General features: G+C 39.2%; 1 pseudogene across 1 annotated transcript; it reads right to left on the bottom strand.

Annotated features, from left to right (window-relative positions):
* Nucleotides 1-9,028: 9,028 nt before the first annotated feature.
* Nucleotides 9,029-9,103, bottom strand: ACRALDRAFT_t34 (annotated as a pseudogene). Its single transcript has one exon. The product of its transcript is annotated as a tRNA-OTHER (tRNA).
* Nucleotides 9,104-9,683: the final 580 nt, after the last annotated feature.

Raw genomic sequence — 9,683 nt, 5'->3', positions numbered from 1 at the left:
GCAGGGATAGTTTATTAATTAATCGGTTAATTATTTCTTTAGCGTTATAAAATAATAAAAATAAAGCTATAGTGGGCGGCTTTATAAATAATAAAAGAAGCTTGGTTTATAGGTATAAAGAAAATAACGGGCGATGTTTATTTTAATAAACTAAGAATAACTATAATAGATTACGAAAAGCGATCTAATCAGAGGTACGGAAATTAATTACGGGTAGTATACGGGCGCTTAATAATCTATCGTATTAGGAGCCCACTTAAAATTAACGTATAGGGAGCCAGCTAAAAATCGCAGCCGCGCCCGAAAGGCGAGATCTTCTCTCCTCCCCCGTAGGGGGAGGGGAGAAATCTCGTTATTAGCCACTAATAATCAGGCTAATCCCCCCAGTAACGCTGACTTTACGCTGCCCGGCTAAGCCGCTGTCTCCACCTCTAATCAGGAAGATATCCCTTATCGCTATATCCGTGCGGCTTATTATTATCCATCTACCGCCTAGTCGGCTTCTAATAATAACGATAATACCGATAGTAACGACCTTCCTAGCCCGTTTAGGCCTAATAATCGCCGTGCCTCCGGCGCTTTATCTACTAATAACACTGATTTCTATAGTTTTAGTATTTAATTCTTCCTTTATCGCCGAGTATTCGCCGGTAATAACCGCCTATAATAGTATTAAACTTTATCTTTCGTTTTTATATTTTTCGGATTTGTTAAGGTGTTAGACAAGGGGAGTAAGCCCGTAAATCGTCTACGAGGTCCTTACTTATTTTTTATTTAATCATAGGAATAATCCTTATAACCAACGAATTAATTCTATTTTATATCCGACGACCCTTTAGCGATTTTATACTACCTCGTGATCGTCCAACGTTTTATATATATATATATATTTCTTATACTTCTAGTACCTTTTCCAGATCTCTAGAGCGTTTTCTAAGTAGTCCTTTAGTGCCTAGATATGATACTCTATTGGCTAACCCACCCACTTTATAAGATAAAACGTTTTACCTTATTCTTTTCTATAATCAAAGATATCTTCTACCTCCTATTTATCTTACTCCTCCTCTAGAAGCGGGAGATGTTTCGCTAATACCTCCGCGGCTACTTGATCTTTCCATAATTCTAATAAGGATACCGGAAATATATCGTATATCTTTATATACTGCGTAGAAAGGCGGACTTTATACGCTTAGTCGCTGATTCCCTTAGTTACTTATACCCGAGTATATTACGGTGCTAGCTTCGACCATTACTAGAATCAAAAGTTCTTCGTGGATAGTATAACGATATCGCTTACCTTATACTATTACAGTTAATACTATTTATTATCATATCGATTCTAATACTCTAAAGTATACGTTTAGTATTTGCTAACCTTTCGCCGAACCTCCGCTAGTTTCTTAGTATGTTCCCGGATGCCCTACACCCGGGTATCGTCACTAAGGCGAATATATTCCACTATATATACATAGTACTCGTATAACGCTGTATATAGCGAAATACAAAGTAAGTAATATATAGTATTATTATAGGCGAACCCTGCTTTTAATAAATATATAGGCCATTCTATCGTTATATTACTAGTAATTATTTATAGGTATTTTAATATATTAGCCTATAGGTAGTAGGCTATTCTAGCGGAAGAGAGGGAAATCAAGCAAATACCTGCTGAATTTGTAGAACCGTAGGATTACTGCTTGTTGCGCGTATGTGTGTGTGGTTATGTGTAAAAGCCTGACTTCTGAGATTTCTTCATCGAGCCGGGGCTGGCAAAAGGAGTACCACTATTTGCAAGCGGCCTGTCTACTATTTGCAAGCGTCCTAAACCCAATTAGGAAGGTTACGCGACCCCGCGTAGTAGTGTGTATACGCCACGATCTTAGCTGCAGATATCCCGTACCGGTATATATTATAACAGATTTTTTATGGTGTTAAGACAGACCTTAATCGCTACGACTTATACCTGATATTCTATACACCAGAATCATAGCTATTTTAACTCTTTTTTTATTATATTAAAGTATCTTAGAACGCGTTATATCCTTTACTTATCCAAAACCCGTAATCCCGGCGTCCGCCTACCCGGATAAGCTACTAGTAGCCGTTAAGGCGTACTATCGCGGCTATAGCTTTAGTATTATAAAGCCAGGTAATAGAAGACTCGCTAGCGGTATGGTCTCTCGGATTACCTCGCCTATAACCGCGGCGGTGCGTAGAGGCTATCTAAAGCCGTTATAAGAGCCACTAAAATAACTAAAATTAGATGCCTTTAGGCTACTAAGATAGTATTAATTAGGGAGGCGTGGTATTTTTTTATCGGTGATAAGGACTATTATAATTCCCCTCCACTTATATTAAACGTGGCGGCGGCGTCGGTAACCGCGAGGCTGGATTCGTAATAAGCGATTAGAGTATCGCGGATTAAGATAATAGTCGAGTAGTTATCGGGTATAGGTAGACTAACGGCCTCTTAAATTACTACGTAACTATAGTAAAAATTTAAGTATAATATCGCCGGCCGTCTTATGCTTAGCCTATAAGATATCCGTAACTATTAATAGTAGTTACGGCGGGAGAAGTACGGTCCTTTATCGTTAACGCAGTATTTCCTCGAGAGGTTAGAGGCGGGATTATTAGGCGAATACCACGTCTATAAACACTTTAACCACGATACAGGCTATATCGATATAATCTTTTAGACGTATCGAGACTGCGTTAATTAATAGAGACAGAATCCGGAGCTTTTAAGTATAGATTACACCTATTCTGTTAGTAAACGCTTTATGATTATTTATAATTAACTAACCTTTACTTAGGTGAATCGATTTAATATGCCTCTTTTCGAGGTCACGGGCGTAGCGGCGGACTATAGCTCCTATAACTACTGTTTTGCCCTAGTATCAAGGGAGACTTAAGAGGCCTTTAGATAGATCTGTTACCGGATCAGGGAGGTCTTCGTAACCGAGGATATCGAGTTTCTAAGTTCTATTATCACTGATTTCGATAAGGCCCTTAAAAATACGTTAAGTGTTATTTTCCTAGCTATTAATTAATAAATCTATATATAGCATGTCCTAAAGAACGTTAACCTTTATATTAGAAAGCAATGGATTAGCCCTCTTAAGGGGACCAGTCTCTTCCCGGCGGGTAAGTTCACGATCTTTTTTTAGTAGTTACCCTTACTTATTCTATATACAATATTCCTTATTTATAGGGTGGAGCTATAGGGCGATAAAATTTTTTCTTATAGAATTATTAGTCCTATTATCGCTTTACTATCCTAATCTGGACTAGTATATAAAATTTTTTTACTAACCGAGTATTAGCTATATAAAATTTAGAATATAATAATAACGGGGAATATAACGCTAGCGCCCGCGAAAAAGACCAGGACAACGATCTCGTCGCCTCTTAACTTACCAGTAATCCAGAAATCGCCGCCTTAATTACTAACGAAATTACGGATAGCGGCTATACTAGAATATAGTAAAATTCACGTGTTTCGGTATAGGCGCCGTCTAATGGATCGACTATAGATAAGTTTATAGATTCGTGGAAATCGTGTATATACGTACTAACTAAGGACGAATTTAATAAGCACTAGGACTCGTTAAAGCGACGGTTCGGCCGCGAATAAATCGGTAAGTCTCTTCCGCCGCCCTGCTCTCTACTACCCTGATATTTATTATCTTTACTAACCGTCGTATTAGCTCTCGTGGATTATCTCAAATAAACCTACCTACCGTATAGTGATTAGTTCTATAACTACGCAGTTAAGCACTTCCATAACTATAGTATAAAGGCTACGAGTCGTATAGAGTCCGCCCACGCAGAGCTAAAGACCTATCTTCCCGGCCACCTAGCTAACCTCGATAAGCTCTTTTCCTAGGTATATTTAATAGTAACAAAGAAGACTAAGCGGCTAAAGATTAGTTTAGCGGAAGCGGGTAAGAAACATAACGTAATCTATATAAATTAACCCGTCGTTTCTAATCTTATTTTCGAAGTTATGTTTAAGGCCCTGGAGCTTATATAGTAGCAGTATCTGGTTATAGACTAAGCGTTTAGAACTCGCTAGCCTCTTCCTAACTATATAGGGACGTTTTAGGCGTAATTCGGGCTACCGTACCGTTACACGATATTACGTTATTTAGAGGCTATAACCGTCCTAGAACGTACTTAAGTTAACCCTTACTAGTGGGTTAATTAGACCCTAGTATATTTATCCGCACCTCTCGCGCTATCCTATTTCTAACCGTTTACCACCTATTTTAGCCCGAAATACGATAGATATATAAAAGAACCCGAATCCTAGATCCTCTTCGTATCCGATTAAATCGGAATTAATTAAGGGAGCTGCATATTACTCGTGGCGAGCCTTAACGGCCACGCCCTCCCGGCACTTAAGTGCCTAGGACTTAGGCGGCTAGGGCTTAGGCGGCTAGGGCTTAAGCCCCTAGGGCTCGAAGTGGGCGCTTATTATCGTAGCACGAGAGGGATTAACTAAGGCCGCGGCGTAGGAGAATTAATCCGGTATAGGCCGCTGCTATAGTAGCTATAGAGACTACTCGCGCGTTATTTACTAAGCTTAGGGCCGAGATAGTTTCGGCACTTACTAGTGGGTATCGCTATATACCTTACGGGCAGGCGCCTAGCTAAATATAGTGGCCAGAGTCTTAGCAGGTATATTAGTCTACTTAACAGGAGGTATTCCAGGCACACATAGACATACCGCCGTCAAATTAATAGGCGGCTAAAAGTGAGTTTTGGGTTATACCGTAGGCGTAGGCAACGCAGGCGTAGGCAACGCAGCGTAATCAGTGGCCTTAGTCGAATAGTTATTTTATAATAGACAGCGATTAAGTTTAGGATAGGTTTAAATAAGATAGTCGATTCAGAAACAAGCTATTTTACTAGTAAATTTGACTTGATTTGGGAATCTTAAGTCTTAATCAGACTCACTTAAAACTTAACACTATGGAAATTCTGTCGTGATATATACCGGTACGGGACATCTGCAGCCAAGATCATGGCATATACACACTACTGCGCGGGGTCGCGTAACCTTCCTAATTAGGCTTAGGACGCTTGCAAATAGTAGACAGGCCGCTTATAAATAGTGGTACTCCTATATCACGGGTACGATTATATATAAACGCTTACGTGATCGGTTATTTATATCATAAATACATTGCCTCCGACCCCTCTTTAGGAGGAGGCCAGAGTTTAATTTTCACCTTTATTAACACCCCTATATAGGGGTGATTTCTGTTCCCTTGCCCTGTTATACTCTTCTTTTACTCTGCGCGTGAACCCACCCTCCTGATACTAAGTAGTACTCTAGGGGCTCGCAGGTATAGCACTAAGATCGTCGCGATAAGAGTTCCTATAATAATAACGCCTAGTAACGATCTACCCGACCTACCTATAATAGTTACCGGGGTATATAGGAATACTAAGTAATAAACGAGTAAATAAGCTCTACTTAAGCAAGGACGTATAAGAGATTCTATTAGAAAATAAAAGGACGACCTAGGCTAGGGTAAAAGCTATTATAATTACCCGCTATAAGACTAGGCTTGAAAAATAGCACGCTAAGTCCCGGCTATACTAGTATAAAATAGCTATATAGAAAAAGCTAGGGTTTAGTTAAAGAGAACCGAAAGAACTAACTGTTAGGTGCCGGACCTCCGGTACCTAAGTACCGGATAGTTACGAGTCACGATAAGGTTCTAGACCGGCCCGACTCATAGAGGACCACGGACTATCCGGTCCGGGACCTAACTCGAGGCTAGCTATAATATAGTCGGTACCCAGGCACGAGTCGGGTTTATCGCTATAAGCTAATAGATAATAATTAAACGGGTAGAATAGAATATTGTGCTAGACTAAAGCTAGCTAGTATATATATAAAAAAGGATAGATAGCCGCCCTTAGAATAAAAAGGCTAGCGATTAATTTAACTCTTTAGTACCCCTTACCTTTTAACTTAAGTATAATTATATCCTAACCACTAAGTGCCTATATCCTAATAATCTTTTTACTTTTCGTCATTACCTACTTAATATACTAATCGCTTATCCCTTTTAAGGGCGCGAGGACTATTAAGAGGTTAAGATAAGATAGCCAACCTAATTAACGATTAATAGATATTTAATACTATTAAGTACCCGGAATAAGCCTACCCGGATATTAGTTTATATATACCTATTACCGAGGTACCCCCGGGTTAGGAGTAAGAACCCGCGCCTACGCTAAAACCAGGTATATCCGAACTTTAATAGGAACTTAATCCCGTTTAAGCTAATTATAAACTATCTATAAAAGGGTATCTAATCGTTATTTATTCGACGCCTACTATTTTAGCCTCCTCGGCCTCTTTAGTCTATAAGTCACTTCCTCTTAGGCCCCCTTATAAGCAGGTCCTAAAGCAATAGCCGATATACTAGTAACTAAAATAACGCCTATACTACCTAGAATAAGATAGGGAGCGTAGACTTAAGCGCTAGCTAGAGCTTAAGGAACTAGCCGCGCATTAATTCGGTCTTAGTTAGGACTAGTAATAGGACTTAGAGGGCATAGTAGTTAAATGTTTTATTGGTGTATAAGCGGTTCCGGTCCGTGTTAATTAGTACGCGGCTATAAGAGGTCCCGGTATATAGACTAATTAGGCTAAGGTTAATTACTATTTTCCGAAATAGGATAGGATATTCTAGGCTGAGTACCGGACCTTTATCTAGGAGATAAAGGAATTACTTATAATCGACCTCTATAGCTTTTTAATTAACCCTATTAGGAATTACTTTATTATCGCTTACTTACCCTATTATCTTAAGGAATGTTAGTAGAATAAAGTCCGTTATAAGTATAACGGTTAGTTTATATAGGTCTCGTAGCTAGTACTTAAGGCCTGGCTCGGTGAATAGGTAGACGACCGGGATACCCGCCTCTAGGAAATCGCTATTTGGATTATATTTAAGCAGAAGTCCTCCTAGAAATATAATAAGACCTTCTAATAATTTATTCGGAAATAAAAGACTCTACAGTCCGATCTATTAAAGGAACTACCCGAGTTCTAGCGTATTTAGATAGTCCTAACTAGAGTCTACCTAATAACCCGAGATTATATTATCGTATAGGGAGTCCCCTGGGTATATAAAGAACTTACCCCCTTACACCGAGAGGCGGAGGCCTTAATATAACCTTTAAAGAGTCGCTTTAGGGGTAGGCTATAGTTATAATACAGCTAATATAACTAATATAACGACTAAGGTAATCGATAAGGATACTTAGACTAAACGGCGACTCCGGCTACTTAGTCCTACACTATAGCGTAGTCCTAGAGTTCTCTTAACTTAATACTCGGATATAGCGAGCTATTTTCTTGTTCCTTTTGTCCACCTATTAAGAATATTACTTATTATAACTACTAATAGTAAGGCTACTACGCGAGTACCTATAATAACCCTCGCGTTAAGCGATAAAACCCGAGGTAAAACCCGAATAACTAGCCTATAGCCGGTATAAGACTAGCGTTTGGCTATAGTATAGTTAAAGACCGATAGGAACCTTCTCCGCCTAAGGATAAAAAGGCCTCTATTAAACCTATGGAGGCCTATATTAGTATCTATAAAGGCGGAGGTTAGGTTATAACTCTAGCGCGTTTAAATAATAGCGCCGATAGTAATATAGTAGATCGGTCTCTTATAGGACTAGATTAGGTTATTACGGGACCCTGATTATAGGTAGGATAGTTATTTAAGGGCGTAACGATAATAACCTATAGAATAGTATTAAGAGTTATTAAGATAAAAGACCATTAGGGGCGTATAAAGATCTAACGGGATAAGTTCTATATTATAGACCTTAACCCGTCTAGCCCTAAGATTATTCTAGGGTTACCCTAGTTTGGATAAGTTAACCCTAATATCGATTAGGTCTAAAAGACTTAGACTTACCCTTTTATAAAAGGTAACCTAGAGTTAGTTATATTATAAAGAAATATAAGAAATGCGAGGGAAAACGCGTAGCAGGTTTTAATACTAAAGTTATCTAAAGAAGTCACCCTTCAGTTAGGCTAGATAAGCCTATAATAGCACCTAGACACGGCAGAAAAGCCACTACTAGATAAAGAACTGGATAAAGATTATCCCGAGGCCCCCTTTACCCTACCCGACTAATATAAGGCCTTTACTAAAATATTTAATATTAAGAACGCGGGCCGATTACCCGCCTATTAACGCTAAGACTATAGTATTAATATTTAATATTATTATTATTACTTCTTACTCCGCTATCCTTTTTTTATTGCTTAGGTAGTCTAGGAGCCAGAATTCTGACTATACGGTCCTTCTCCGATACCCAGAAGGGGGAAAACCGTAGTATAAGACCTAGGGAACTAGTATAAGACTTAGATAAAACCTCTATATTCCCCTCTTTTAAGGATTAGTGCCTTATACGGATGCCGTGGCGGCCCCGGTGCTGACTTAACTATTAATACGAAACTTGCGGCTTCTATACTAGGAAGCCTATAACGTTGCCTATAGCGGCTTTAATATCGATTATATACTCGATTAATAGCGCGCGCGTGATTATCCTCTTTTTATTTTTTATACCCCGTATATCCTAGGGCTAGCCCCTATAGGCCTATTAGGGGCTAGTATATACGCTTCCTAGGGTTTAAAGCTCCTAAGCTTCCCTATTCTCTCTATAGCTATAGGTAAGGCTAATATATGCTATATGCCTTCGCTAACGCTTACATAATAGCGTGAAAGGCTGCCTCCGTATTATAAAAGTAACGCCGCGTATTTTACTTACGCGCTTAGGGATAGCGCGGTACCGTCTTCTGGTTTTCTATAATAGGGCGACTAACTCCCCTATGGCACCTATTATCGACTAGCGAAGCCGGGCGGAAGGTAGGTCTAATAGGCTCCCTATTCAACCCTTATCTACGTGTTAAGGCAGATAAGGGCCCCTAAGAATAGGTTCCGAGTAGCGTAAAAAAGAAAAGGGGTTTTTTTTTTACGTGCGCCTCTAGCCGGATTCGAACTGACCTAGTCACCTCGACTACATACCAGGTATACTACCACTGCACTATAGAGACATAATATTAATATAAAGGAGGGGAAAATACTATTATTTAGACCTATTTACGCTCTCGCGATATAAAAACTCGAAGTACTCCGATAACGTAGGAAGGATACGCTCGCGAAGGATTAGATTAAACTATTAAGTGGTCTAGTACGAGCCCCTACCCTGTTTATCCCGAAGAAGGGCAGAAAGCTACGGCTCTACGTTAATTACCGCGGGCTTAATAAGGTAATAGTTAAGAGTTATACTCTATTCCTACTAATTCACGAGATCTTAGATAGGCTATTTATTACTAATTATTATACTAAGCCATATCTTAAGGATACCTATTACCGGCTCCGTATCCCCGTGGGGGGGGGTATAAATACAAGACAGCTTTTTGGATAAAAAACGGGCATTTTAACTATCTTATAATACCGTTCGGACTTATAAACGTCCCGGTAAGCCTTTAACGATATATTAACTAGGCCCTAGCCAGTTTTATAGACACTATCTATATAATATACCTCGATGATATTCTAATTTATCGTCAGGACCTAGATAACCACCGAGTATATATACGTTAGGTCCTATAATAGCTACGTGACTAGTCC

The sequence above is a fragment of the Sodiomyces alcalophilus genome (assembly GCF_042370955.1).
Source record: "Sodiomyces alcalophilus JCM 7366 unplaced genomic scaffold ACRALscaffold_1, whole genome shotgun sequence".
NCBI classification, from domain to species: Eukaryota; Fungi; Ascomycota; class Sordariomycetes; order Glomerellales; family Plectosphaerellaceae; genus Sodiomyces; species Sodiomyces alcalophilus.
This window is presented reverse-complemented; position numbering and strand designations above follow the sequence as displayed.